This window comes from Phascolarctos cinereus, unplaced genomic scaffold (assembly GCF_003287225.1).
Source record: "Phascolarctos cinereus isolate Bilbo 61053 unplaced genomic scaffold, phaCin_HiC Scaffold_2;HRSCAF=192, whole genome shotgun sequence".
NCBI classification, from domain to species: Eukaryota; Metazoa; Chordata; class Mammalia; order Diprotodontia; family Phascolarctidae; genus Phascolarctos; species Phascolarctos cinereus.
In genome coordinates, this window is record NW_027555625.1 from 88,471,136 (window position 1) to 88,483,717 (window position 12,582).

A 12,582-nucleotide genomic window follows, 5' to 3' on the forward strand; every position below is an offset into this window, starting at 1 on the left:
CTCCCAGAAATGGCCTTAGCTCTATCCACACCCCCAGGGAATCTCACTCATATTCTCAACACAGCTAGACAGTCGGGGATAGTACAGACAATATTGGAGGGTGGCTCTTGTCTTTGAGGATGGCACGCCCTGTCTAGCTTCAGAATCAACGCCAGCCCATGACAAAGAATTTCCACTGGTTTCTCTGTTGCTATGTTCTTGCATGCTTCCAATCAATCAGTAATCATCTATTAAGCACCATTATATGGAAGATACTGGGTGTACAAAGACCAGAATAAAACAGTCCTCCAGAATGAAGCCCTCTAGAAGCTTAACTTTTATTAGGGGAGACAATGGGTACATATATAAGCATTTATACAATAAAAATCCTTCAGGGAGGGAGGGCATTGGTAGTGGTGAGAATCAGGAAAGATCTCATACAGAAGAAGGCAATTGTCTTGAGTCTTAAAGCCAGTAAGAGATTTCAGGAGATGGAGGTAAGGAATGTTAAGGGGCAGAGAGAAAAATGGTTATCAACTAAGAGTTTGTGATTTGAACCCCTGCCTTCCCATTACAGCAGCTAGGTGGTGCAATAGATAGGGTGCCAGCTCTAGAGTCAGGAATTTCTGGGTTCAAATTCCGCCTCAGACACTTCCTAGCTGTGTGACCCTGGGCAAGTCACTTAACACTGTTTGCCTCAGTTTCCTCATCTGTAAAATGAACTGGAGAAGGAAATAACAAACCACTCCAGTATCTCTGCCAAGAAAACAGAGAATTGAGGTAACCTTTGAACACAGGTGACAGAGGCAGAGTCAGGAATTGAACCCACAGCTTTTGACTCAAAATTTAGCACTCTAAACTACAGCATGCTGCCTTTTCAGTACTGTCTCATGGGTCTTACTTCTAGTAAGGGGGAAAGGTATGAGCAAATAAGAATAAAATACAGTATTATGTGAAAAGTTCAGAATAAGAACTATGTGAAGTCCCTACTGCCTAAGGTCACCGGAGAAGGTTTCATAGAGGAAGTAGCATAGGGATTGGGCTTTAAAATCTGAACTTTAAAATCTGAGTAGTGGGGGAGGGAGGATATCCCCATACAGGGAGCAAAAGGCCCATACTGTACATAAAGAAAGCATTTATCAAGCAGGTACCGTATTAAGTGCTGGGGATACAAACACAAATAGAAAAATACAAAATAAGAGTCCTTGACCTCAAGGAGCTTGCACTCTAATGGGGAAGTGGAGATAGAAAAGGGAAAGGGTCCCCAGATGCCCACAAGGCAGCTGGTGAGAAAGAGCAGTTCAGAGAATAAGCCAATCCAGGAGTGCAGTGAGCATGGCTGGGACTCTTCATGAAATGGTGGCCCACACTAGAAAGCCACCAATCAGGAAAATGGCTAGAGATTGTTCCAATGAGGGAAAGTAGCTGGTGAGGAGTAAGAGAAGTCCAGAGAATGAGTGGATCTGTGAAAGCACAGCTCATAATTAGGGAACAGAGAGTAGTCTGCTTTGCCTGGGGCATAGATCATATATGGAGAGAAATCCTATGAGATTACACAGGAAAGGTAAATTGAAGCCGGATTGTGGAGAACCCGGAAGGCCAGGCGAAGGAGTTTGAACTTTATTGATTTTTTAGGGATTTGTTTTCTTCAGTGTACTCTTCTGTTAGTTTTTGTACTTCCTTCTTCAGTTGGCCAATTGTGTTTTTCAGGGACTTGTTTTCTTCAGTGTATTTTTTTTCCAACTGGCCAATTGTATTTTTGAAGGACTCTTTTACCTCTCTCATTTGACTATTAAAATCCTTCTTGAGCTCTTCTAAGAAGGCTTTTTGGGCTTCAGACCAGGTCATATTCCCTTTTGTTGTTGCAGATGTGGGTTTGTTGACAATGTTGTTCTCTTCAGAATTTCTGTCTTGATCTTCACTCTTCTCGTAATATGAGTCTATGGTGCGTTTCTTTTTACTCATGCTGTTTCCTTATTCCCTGGCCTTTAAAGAGATTGAGCTCTCCTGCTGGGGAACAGAGGGCACTGACCCAGGCTTCTTGTGTTGGGAGCCTAGGTCTTGGTCACTGGCTTTGTGTGCTGGGGGCCTCTTCTGCTGGGATTTGGAAGCTGTAGGTTTCTGGCAGCTTACCTCATGTTGGGCTGGAATCAGCAAGGCTGGAACTTTCAGGCAATTCTAGGTTGCCTGCTTTTCCTTTCCTTTAGCTTTCTTCCACTCCTTTTAGATGGTGCTGCAGGGTGTTTATCTGCCTGGGGCCCCCTGCTGTGTTGTCTCCCTCAGTTCTGCTAATGCACCGGGAGATTCCTTTGCAGTGGAGTGCCAAGGCTCCTGGTGGTTTTCTGAGCTGGTTTCCACCAGTTCCCCCGCCCTCACTGAGGCACTCAGAGGTCCAGGTGTTGGTGTTTGACTGCTCTACCACCTGGGCTTCAGGATTTCTTCACAATTGGAAGCTTCAGGGCTCCTACAGCTCACCTGGTGTTGGGTTGGAATCAGCAAGACCCGGGCTTTAGGAAGCCTTTAGGTTGTTTTCTTCACCTCCTTTCAGATGAATGCCTCAGGGTACTTGTCTGCCTGGGGCCCCTTGTAGTTCTGCCTCCCTTATTTTTGCTGAGGCACTGGGAGACCCGTTTGCTGGGCTACTGCACTGCTGCTCCTTGTCTTTCTTCTAGTTCAGGTGTTCCAGAGTTTTCTTTTTTTTTCCTGGGCTGATGTTTTCTGGGTTTGCAGAGGTTGATAGGGGAGAGTGAGAGCGACTACCTTTTCACTCCGCCATCTTGGCTCCTGGAAGCGGAATGAACTTTATTGATTAATGGGCAATAGGAAACGATTGAAAGGCTGTGAGCAAAGGAAGCAATGTGACTCAGTATTATGAGCAATTTTGGTTGCTGGTGAGTAGGACAGAAGCTGTGGGCTCCACCAATCTCCCTTTTGTGGTCTTGTTTCATATTGATTTTCATAGTAACCAGGGGCATTGTGGAGATTAAAAGAAATCCATTCATCATAAGTCTATCTAGTGCCTTTGCAACCAGATGATTTGGAGGGACCCCAGGCTCCTAACCCGGGGATATGATAAGAGCAAAAGGTAATTTTAAGACTATAGATTACATAAGTGTTTAAACTAAGAGATTGCTAAATGGAAGCAGAGAATAAAAGCAACGCAAAGGACAGGCTCTGAATGACTATAGCAATGGGATGGGTGTTGCTGACTGGAGTTTGAATCACAGAAGAGCTAAAGTAGTCCTTGAAGTTCTCAAACTAAAGTGCAGTATTGTAATAGAAGCCAGTGAAGACCCTCCAGTGGTGTTGTAGCAGCATATAGTAACATTAGATCAAAGAAGAAGCTGCATCGTAGCTAAAGACCTAAAAATGGCAGTAGAGAGCAATAGCAGCCCAGTAGAGATCCCAAGGGAGAGGTGAAATATTGGAGAGCTGGACAATGAGGATGTCTCTGGATCTTCATAGGGGTGGAGAACCTGCAGCCTCAAGCCCACATATAGTCTTCCAGACCCTTCCTTTTATTAAGGGGATTTGTTCTGTGAAATTTGAATTCAAAGGGGCTGCACTTGAGGATCTAGAGGACCACATGTGCCCTTGAGGGTGCAGGTTCCCCACCCCTGGTAGGAGGTTTGAATCATCACCATGTGTGTCCCTCTAGCTTTCACATTCATTCCCTAGCCATATATGTGCCCCTCCATGTGTGTTTTCTGACAATACGTGTTCCTTGTGCATCCCCACCACTCATGGGATGGTAATTGGGAAATGGGGGAGGGAGGAAAATGTATCCTTGGGTAAAGGGGGAAATCTTTCTTGTCTATTATTTTGCTTTGCTGTTTGAATGTCTTTCACTTTCAGTAAACGTGTCTGCTTGACCCAGTAAATGTAAACATTTTGGTAAGAACTTATGAGCTATGGTTTTCAGTAGACGGCCATAGACTTTCTGAAGGCCTGTGTGTACACAGGGCCCTGGATACACATAAGACAAGACGCAGTGGTGTAGGGGAAAGATAATGGATTCTAGGGTCAAAGGACCCAGGGACCTTTGATGCTTACTTGAACTAGTCTTTCTCAGCCTCAGTTTCCTCACATGTAAAATAAAAGGGTTGGACATAGACCTATGATCCTATGACTAAGATTAGTTTGAAAGTGTTATGGAGAAGGATCTTAGATCTGAGCAGTGGGTCCCCATCACTGTGTCACTACACAGAAAACAACCTCCAAAAGAAACACACACCCAAAGCACGTACCTCTCTCTCACCCTCTGTGCTCTATAGTCCATTTTTCCAGCCACAGGAAAAGCAAAAACAAAGAAACAGACAGCAGTGAGTGTTGGGACCAGCATGTTTCCACATGACTCACATGGAGGGCTATACTGCAATGGACAACTCAGAGATGGGACCGATACTGTTTATTAAAAGGTTTTCTGTGTTGGAGCATTTTGTTTTTATTTTATCCCTGAAGTTGGGACCTCTATTCCTTATCCCACAGGACCCTCCCACTTCCTCCTGGGATTCCAACTGAGGACAATGAGGTTTGCAGAATGTTCTAATCCTAACCCAGGGTTCAGAAAGAAAAAAAAAATGACTAAAAACTTTGGTATGCATAGCTTGCTGCTTCCTGCAAAGCATTATGAATGAAACATGTAAAGAGCAGCTGGAGGGGCAGAGAATGGAAACTCTGAGTGATTTCATGGCTTCAGGTCATTGAATATCACAATGTAAGCAAAACAAGCTATTTATTTCTACCAGCTCCATATAATTGGCGTGCTTCTTACCACCCCCTCACTCCCCTCCTTCCAAGAACCCCAGTCTAAAATCCGAAGGATGTACTCTGATTGCTCAAGCCGTTCCAAATGCTCTGATGGCCTCCACCCCCATTCACAGCTAGACCAGGAAGGCTTGAGTTACAGCTCCAGGCTGGGAAAATACAAGGTTGTTTAGATTAGGAAGCTGCTGCCATTACCCCACCTCACTCAGCCCCAGGACTGATGCTGCTTAGCAAGGGTCTGCCAACCATGAAGTCCCTGGAGCAGCTTTCGGTTGGCACTTTGGGGATGATTCCTGAGAAGGCAGTGCAGACCTCCTACCTCACCAACCTCCCCACACACATACACATACAGATTACCTTACAGTTAATTTTCTATATTTTATACATTCTTACTCATGTATATGTTGCATCCCCAGAGGATCTGGGTTTGTTTCAATTTTGTCTTTGTATGTCAGCACCTAACATCATTTCTAGCATACACTAGCTGTTTAATAAATGTTTGTTGACTGATTTAATTGACTGAAGTACATGTAATAATAAAATGTCAGAGCCTAGAGAAGTCTTAGAAAGTATCCAGCTGAGGGATTCTTAACATTTTTGTGTAATGGACCCAAAACCAAAATGGAGGCCTTCTCAGAATAACATTTTGAAATGCATAAAATAGGATACTTATAATTATAAAAAGAACATATTATATTGAAATACAATCAAAATTTAAAAAGAAAAAAAGTCATGGACCCCAGGTTAAGAATTACTGATTCTAGCTCCTTTCAATTCATAATTGAAGGAAAAAGAGCCCAGAGAAATTAAATGACCTGCTCAAGTCACACTATTAGCCCAGGACTTGACCTGGACCTCCAGAGTCTGTCCTGTGTCCTTCTGCTACAGGACACTCGCTCAAACACCTAGCTCAGTATAATCGTCAACTTCATGAAAGCTCATATTTGTACAGCTCTTTTCCATTTACAACATAAGCCCGAGCACTCTGAGGTAGGGATTGCAAAGTATTATTATCTTAATTTTACTGATGAGGAAACTTGAAGCACAGAGAGATTTCTCTAGGACCCTACTGAACTTTCCCACCCCATACGGCCATAATAAACCATCCTCCCAACACAGCCCCTGCACCCCAGTCCCCCCTTCTACTATTCTGTCCCTCTTCCAAACTAGAAGCTTCTAAGTTATTTTTAACCCCTCCCCCTTCTTTATGTCTCTTATTCCATTATTTCCTAAGGCCCTCTGATTTTTCCTTCATTCACAGTTTCTTTCCAAAGCTATATAGTAAAACCTTTACCATCCAGAACCTTCCGGGAATGGGTAATTCAGGAGATGTGAAGTTAACAGAAGATTCTCTAATGGCCTGCCCACACAGTCACAGTTTGACCTGGAAGGCTCTCGAGCTACAGTTCCAAACTGGGCAAACCAAAGGCTGTCTGCATGAGGAAGATGCAGACATTCTAAGTGCTGTCACTTTTCATCGATTATAATGGTTTCTTACTGAAATTTTTATTCTAAAATATCATAATTTCTCTGATGCCTTAACAAGAATATTTTGACCATCGTTCAACCCTCCTTTACTTGATGACTCAGGATCCTCATTAGGAAGAGGAGTTGCCTGGGGTGGGGGTGGGGGGCCAGGGTGTGGGTTCTCACTCACTGGGAATCGTGAACTAGTATAGGTATTTTGTAGAGGTGATTCTTGCTCGAGTAGAGACAGAACCACATGCCTTCTGAGGTCCATTCCCACTCTGAGAGGCTGTGCTTCTGTGAATATGGAGCACTATGATGCACTTTAGACGGAATTGTCAATGCAGATACAGAGGAAAACATAGTGAAGACCACAGGGCAGGTAAGGCACTAAGCCCAGCAGTGATCCTAAAAGTCCCTGGGATCAACCTTGTCTCTTTCTTATGAAAGTAGAGACTTCCGAGGCAGTAATAATAATAATAATAATAATAGTTAAGATTTGGATAGCACTTTACAATTATTATCTCATTTGATTTCTATTTTATAGATAAAGTAATTGAGACAAACAGAGGCTAAGAGACCCAGGGTCACACAGCTAGTAAGATATGATTTGAACTTATCTTTCTGATCCCAGGCCCTGCACTCTAACCGCTATGTTACACACACACACACACACACACACAATGTAGACACATAGATATACACACATATGTATGTACATATGTGTATATATAAATATAGAGATAGATATAAGACATAGATATAAATATAGACATAGACATAGAGAGATAGATATAAACATACTGAGATTGACATAGTTAGACATAGACATAGACATAGACATAGACATAGACATAGACATAGACATAGACATAGACATAGATACAGACATATCATGGATAACTTTCAATAAAATTGATTACCGACCCAAAGAATGAAGCCTTTCCCCAAGTGGTTTTCTCACCCTCCAGAAAAATCATCCTCTTCACTATAGTTACTAGTGTTCTTTGATTTGTCAACACCACTTAAAGGTAACAAGTATTTATTAAGCAAGTATTGTGTGCCAGGAACTGTGTTAAGCACTGGAGATACAAAGACAGCAAAAAAAAAGACAGTTCCTGCTCTAAAGGACTTTACAACATGAGAACAACTATGTATGAATAAAATATATTTGAGATAATAATCAGAGGGAAGGCTCCAGAATTAAGGGACATAGGAAAAGGCTTCCTGTACAAAAAGTGAGATTTTAGCTGAGACTTGATGGAATCCAGGGAAGCCAGGAAGTGGAAATGAAAGAGAGAATTCCAGGCATGGGAAACAGCCGGTGAAAATGCAATCAGTAGATAGAGTACCTTATATGAGAAACAGCAAAGAGACTACAAAATCTATATTTTAGAGCCGTGATGTCAAACTCAAACATGTGGGCTGCATATTGACTCAGCTTTAAAATGTAATATTATCTATGCTCAACTGTATTTTTATTTATTTTGTTAAATATTTCCCAATCACATTTTAATCTGGTTTAAGTTGCAATCCATCCTGTGCAGAGGTGTTTGATACCTCTATTCTAGTGTACACTGAGGGGAGTAAGGTAGAAGGAACTAAGTTATGAAGGGCTTTAAAAACCAGAGAATGTGATACTTAATTCTGGAGGTAATAGGGAGTCACTGCAGTTTACTGAATAGGACGTGACCTGGTCAGACCTATGCTTTAGGAAGATCACTTTGATAGCTGAGTGGAGAATCTACTGAAATGGCAAGAGACTTGAGGCATGGAAGCCAACCAACAAGTTATTACAATAGTCAAGGAGTAAGATAATGAGGGCTTGCACCAGTTGGTGTCAGTGTCAGAGGAGAGAAGGAGATATATATGAGAGATGTTATAAAGGTAGAATTGACAGGATTTGACAACTAATTAGATGTTAGGAGTCAAGGATGACAGCTAGATGGTGAGCCTGGGTGACTCAGAAGATATGGTGGTACTCTTGACAGTAATAGGAAAATTAGGAAGAGGGGAGAGTTGGGGAGGTATGGGAAACAATGAGTTCAGTCTGGGACCCACTGAGTTTACAACGTCTATAGGGCATTTAGATGTCCAGTAGGCTATTGGAGATACAAGTCTAGAGATCAAAAGAAAGGTTAGGGCACTTGTGATTTCTTCATCACCAATAAAATCGATCACAGACATCTTTTCAACTTGAACCATCTCTTCTATTTTATTTCCATGAAATTTGTCATGAGTATGTACATCAATGTATCTATAATCTCATTATGGCAGATGCATTTCCTTCCCTCAATACAGATAGCAACCCATCCATGTCTTCTCATTCCTGTATTATTCTTACCCACGTTCCCTATAATTTTTCCATAGAAGGTCTATGCACCATACTCTAGATTTTTTTTTTAACATTTCATGACTACCAGCACAAAACTCAAGGCTGTCCATTTGCTGTTGTTCTTTGTCCATGTCTGCTCCCCCTTTCCCCATCTCACATCTCCTTAATGATATCCCTTGCAGCTATTATTGTATATGTGGTTTGTCCTTTGTTTTCAAAAAGGACCAATGACATCATAGGGTGATGTCTTGACTTGTGCGTGAATTGGATTTAAGTGAGGCAGAGTTACTCAGCCATTGGCCTCATCTCTCTCTTTTTTTTTTATCATTACATCAAAGTCAACTAATATCCACCCTCTTTATGTATACTCCTTTAACAAGGTGTAATAACAATACAGTTCTCAAGGGTTGCAAGTCTCATATTCCCTTGTAGGGGTTTAAATAGCCCCCCCCTTTATTAATGACATATTGTATTCTTCTGTCCCATTTACCTTTTCAAGTCCTTCTTGAGTCCTGTACTTGAAGATCAAATTTTTTCTTGAGCTCTGGTCTTTTTATCAGGAAAGTTTGGAAGTCTCCTATTTCGTTGAATATCCACCTCCTTCCTTGAAAAATGATGCTCATTTTTGCTGGGTAATTGATCCTTGGCTGCATTCCAAGCTCCTTTGCCTTACGGAATATCATGTTCCATGCCCTGCAGTCTTTTAATGTAAAAGCTGCAAGGTCCTGTGTAATCCTGACTGTGGTTCCATGATATTTAAATTGTTTCTTTCTGGCTGCTTGCAGCACCTTCTCTTTCATCTGGTAATTTTGGAATTTTGCTATTATATTTCTTGGCATTGTCAATTTGGGATCTCTTTCAGGTGGTGATCGGTGGATTCTTTCTATGGTTATTTTCCCTTCTGGTTCTAGGACTTCCGGGCAGTTTTCCTTTATGATTTCCTGAAAGATACTGTCCAGGCTCTTTTTTTCATCATGATTTTCAGGTAGTCCAATAATTTTTAAATTGTCTCTCCTGATGATTTTCCAGGTCGGTTGTTTTACTGATGAGGTATTTTACATTTTCATCTATTTTTTCATTTTTTTGTTTCTGTTTGACTGATTCTTGCTCTCTCATAGAGACATTAGTTTCCATTTGTCCAATTCTAGTTTTTAACAGATTGTTTTCTTCTGTTAGTTTTTGTACTTCCTTCTTCAACTGGCCAATTGTGTTTTTAGGGACTTGTTTTCTTCAGTATACTCTTCTGTTAGTTTTTGTACTTCCTTCTTCAATTGGCCAATTGTGTTTTTTAGGGACTTGTTTTCTTCAGTGTATTTTTTTTCCAACTGGCCAATTGTATTTTTGAAGGACTCTTTTACCTCTCTCATTTGACTATTAAAATCCTTCTTGAGCTCTTCTAAGAAGGCTTTTTGGGCTTCAGACCAGTTCATATTCCCTTTTGTTGTTGCAGATGTGGGTTTGTTGACAATGTTGTCCTCTTCAGAATTTCTGTCTTGATCTTCACTCTTCTCATATGAATCTATGGTTTCTTTTTACTCATGTGTTTCTTTATTCCCTGGCCTTTAAAGAGATTGAGCTCTCCTGCTGGGGAACAGAGGGTACTGACCCAAGCTTCTTGTGTTGGGAGCCTAGGTCTTGGTCACTGGCTTTGTGTGCTGGGGCCTCTTATGCTGGAATTGGAGGCTGTAGGTTTCTGGCAGCTTACCTCATGTTGGGCTGGAATCAGCAAGGCTGGAACTTTCAGGCAATTCTAGGTTGCCTGCTTTTCCTTTCCTTTAGCTTTCTTCCACTCCTTTTAGATGGTGCTGCAGGTGTTTATCTGCCTGGGGCCCCCTGCAGTGTTGTCTCCCTCGTTTCTGCTAATGCACGGGAGATTCCTTTGCAGTGGAGTGCCAAGGCTCCTGGTGGTTTTCTGAGCTGGTTTCCACCAGTTCCCCGCCCTCACTGAGGCACTCGGAGGTCCAGGTGTTGGTGTTTGACTGCTCTACCACCTGGGCTTCAGGATTTCTTCACAATTGGAAGCTTCAGGGCTCCTACAGCTCACCTGGTGTTGGGTTGGAATCAGCAAGACCCGGGCTTTAGGAAGCCTTTAGGTTGTTTTCTTCACCTCCTTTCAGATGAATGCCTCAGGGTACTTGTCTGCCTGGGGCCCCTTGTAGTTCTGCCTCCCTTATTTTTGCTGAGGCACTGGGAGACCCGTTTGCTGGGCTACTGCACTGCTGCTCCTGTCTTTCTTCTAGTTCAGGTGTTCCAGAGTTTTCTTTTTTTTTCCTGGGCTGATGTTTTCTGGGTTTGCAGAGGTTGATAGGGGAGAGTGAGAGCGACTACCTTTTCACTCCGCCATCTTGGCTCCCAGAAGTGCTGGCCTCATCTCTCTTCTAGAGTCATTGGAGTCCAGCAGCAGGACAAAAGTCAAGACTATTGGTGATGGCCTGGGTCATCCTTGCAGTGGATGACCTTGGTGTCTTTGATGTCTGACCAAGCTTTATGTGCTCTTCAGAGCCTGCTTCAGCCACCTTCATAGACACTGGAACAAATTGTTCTCATCTGCCCATTCTGCTGGGGAAAGTCTTCACATGTTTGAGGTAGACATTCCCCTCACTCACTGATGTGTTTGAGGCTTGAGTTATCCTCAACCTGGGTTAGCCCATCTGCCCAGATGGTTTTACCAGGGTGTGACTGCTGCATAGGCTACAGCTTCTTGAAGCCACAGGTGAGAGTTGGGTGAAAGGTGGACACCAAAGGGGGATGAGCAGCCCTGAAAAGGGCTCAGCAAGCCTTCATACCAGCGGGGCTAGTCCTCCCTGAACACCCATACATCCCTGTTGCATATAGGTCATCATTAGAAATATGTTGCAGCCCACCTACTTGTACCCACCACACATCTCTCAATTACCCTTTGAGTTGCTTAATACCTCAATTCTCTGGTGGTTATGATGTTCCTAGATCCACAAACATGCTGGGCCCTGCTGGGAGAACCTTTGTATATTTTTAATGTGGTTTTGTTCCAGGAAACAACTTGGGAATAAATAAAAGGGCTGTGCTATTTCCCAAATGCTACCTGACCCACTTTCCTTCTCTTATTCAATTCTGAGCTCAATTCCTTATCCATCCATATTGGGTCCCAGCTATACACACTGATGTACTAAGACAATGGATTTTTTGGAACAGCCACCCAACTGTACTCTATAACTTAACGTACAGGTATTTTCATCCACTTATTTTTCCCTATGCGGATTCTCAGGATGATATCTTTTGCATATTGATGAGGCTCCTTGAGGAGTGCTTACTATGTTGTGGGACTTAATACAAACAGTCAACTCTTATTTGCAAACAAGAGCTTCTAAAGGATCATCATCTATGGGGAATTCTCTCTTGCCTGGGACATCCTACATGGCAGCGTGAACACCTTTGCTAAACATGCTTCTCCCTGATTTATCCCTTGCTCTTCATTAGTAGTCAGAAGTTCATTGAAGCGATTCTCTTTCATTGCATTTATAAGATCATGTACAATCTTAATATATGCAGGAGAAGCTCGTTATTAGAAGAGAGACTTTGAGGGTGCGTTTTGCTCTGCTTAGTGTAACAGGGTTACCTCTCACCTGCTCTCTCAGGGTCAGGCCTGTTATTTTCTACCCTCCTCAGTACCCTACCCAGTATCTTGATGGGGTTGTGGAGTCTCTTCTTTACTAGCTCAAGCCCCACCCCTAGCCATGCTTGCCCCGAATTTTAGGGGCCCAGTGACTAGCATCCCAGTTCTATTTAACCACTTAATATCAAATTACTTTTATAGCTGATTTTTGCTGGGCTGGTGTTTTTAGACCCATCTCCTCAGCGCTTTGCCACTGGGCCAGCTGTAGTATCTATCCTTGATTTCTGGATCCCAGTTCCCTGTGGATCATAGACTCTACTTACTGCACCTACAATGGAAAAAAAAATGGATGGAAGGACCAAAGATCTTAGGCCCATTTCTCAGCAACATATGATTTCAAAGAGGAGAGAGAGAAGGAGACCCTAGACCCCTCCTCCCTTAC

The 12,582-nt window shown here is 42.6% G+C and overlaps 1 long non-coding RNA gene across 1 annotated transcript; it reads right to left on the reverse strand.

The window, feature by feature from the left end:
* Positions 1-288: 288 nt before the first annotated feature.
* LOC144455789 (uncharacterized) lies at positions 289-9,547 on the reverse strand. The gene is made up of 2 exons (XR_013484556.1): positions 9,039-9,547; positions 289-2,763 (listed from the first exon to the last, which is right to left on the reverse strand). It is a non-coding gene; the product is annotated as an uncharacterized LOC144455789 (long non-coding RNA).
* Between the last annotated feature and the right edge of the window lie 3,035 nt (positions 9,548-12,582).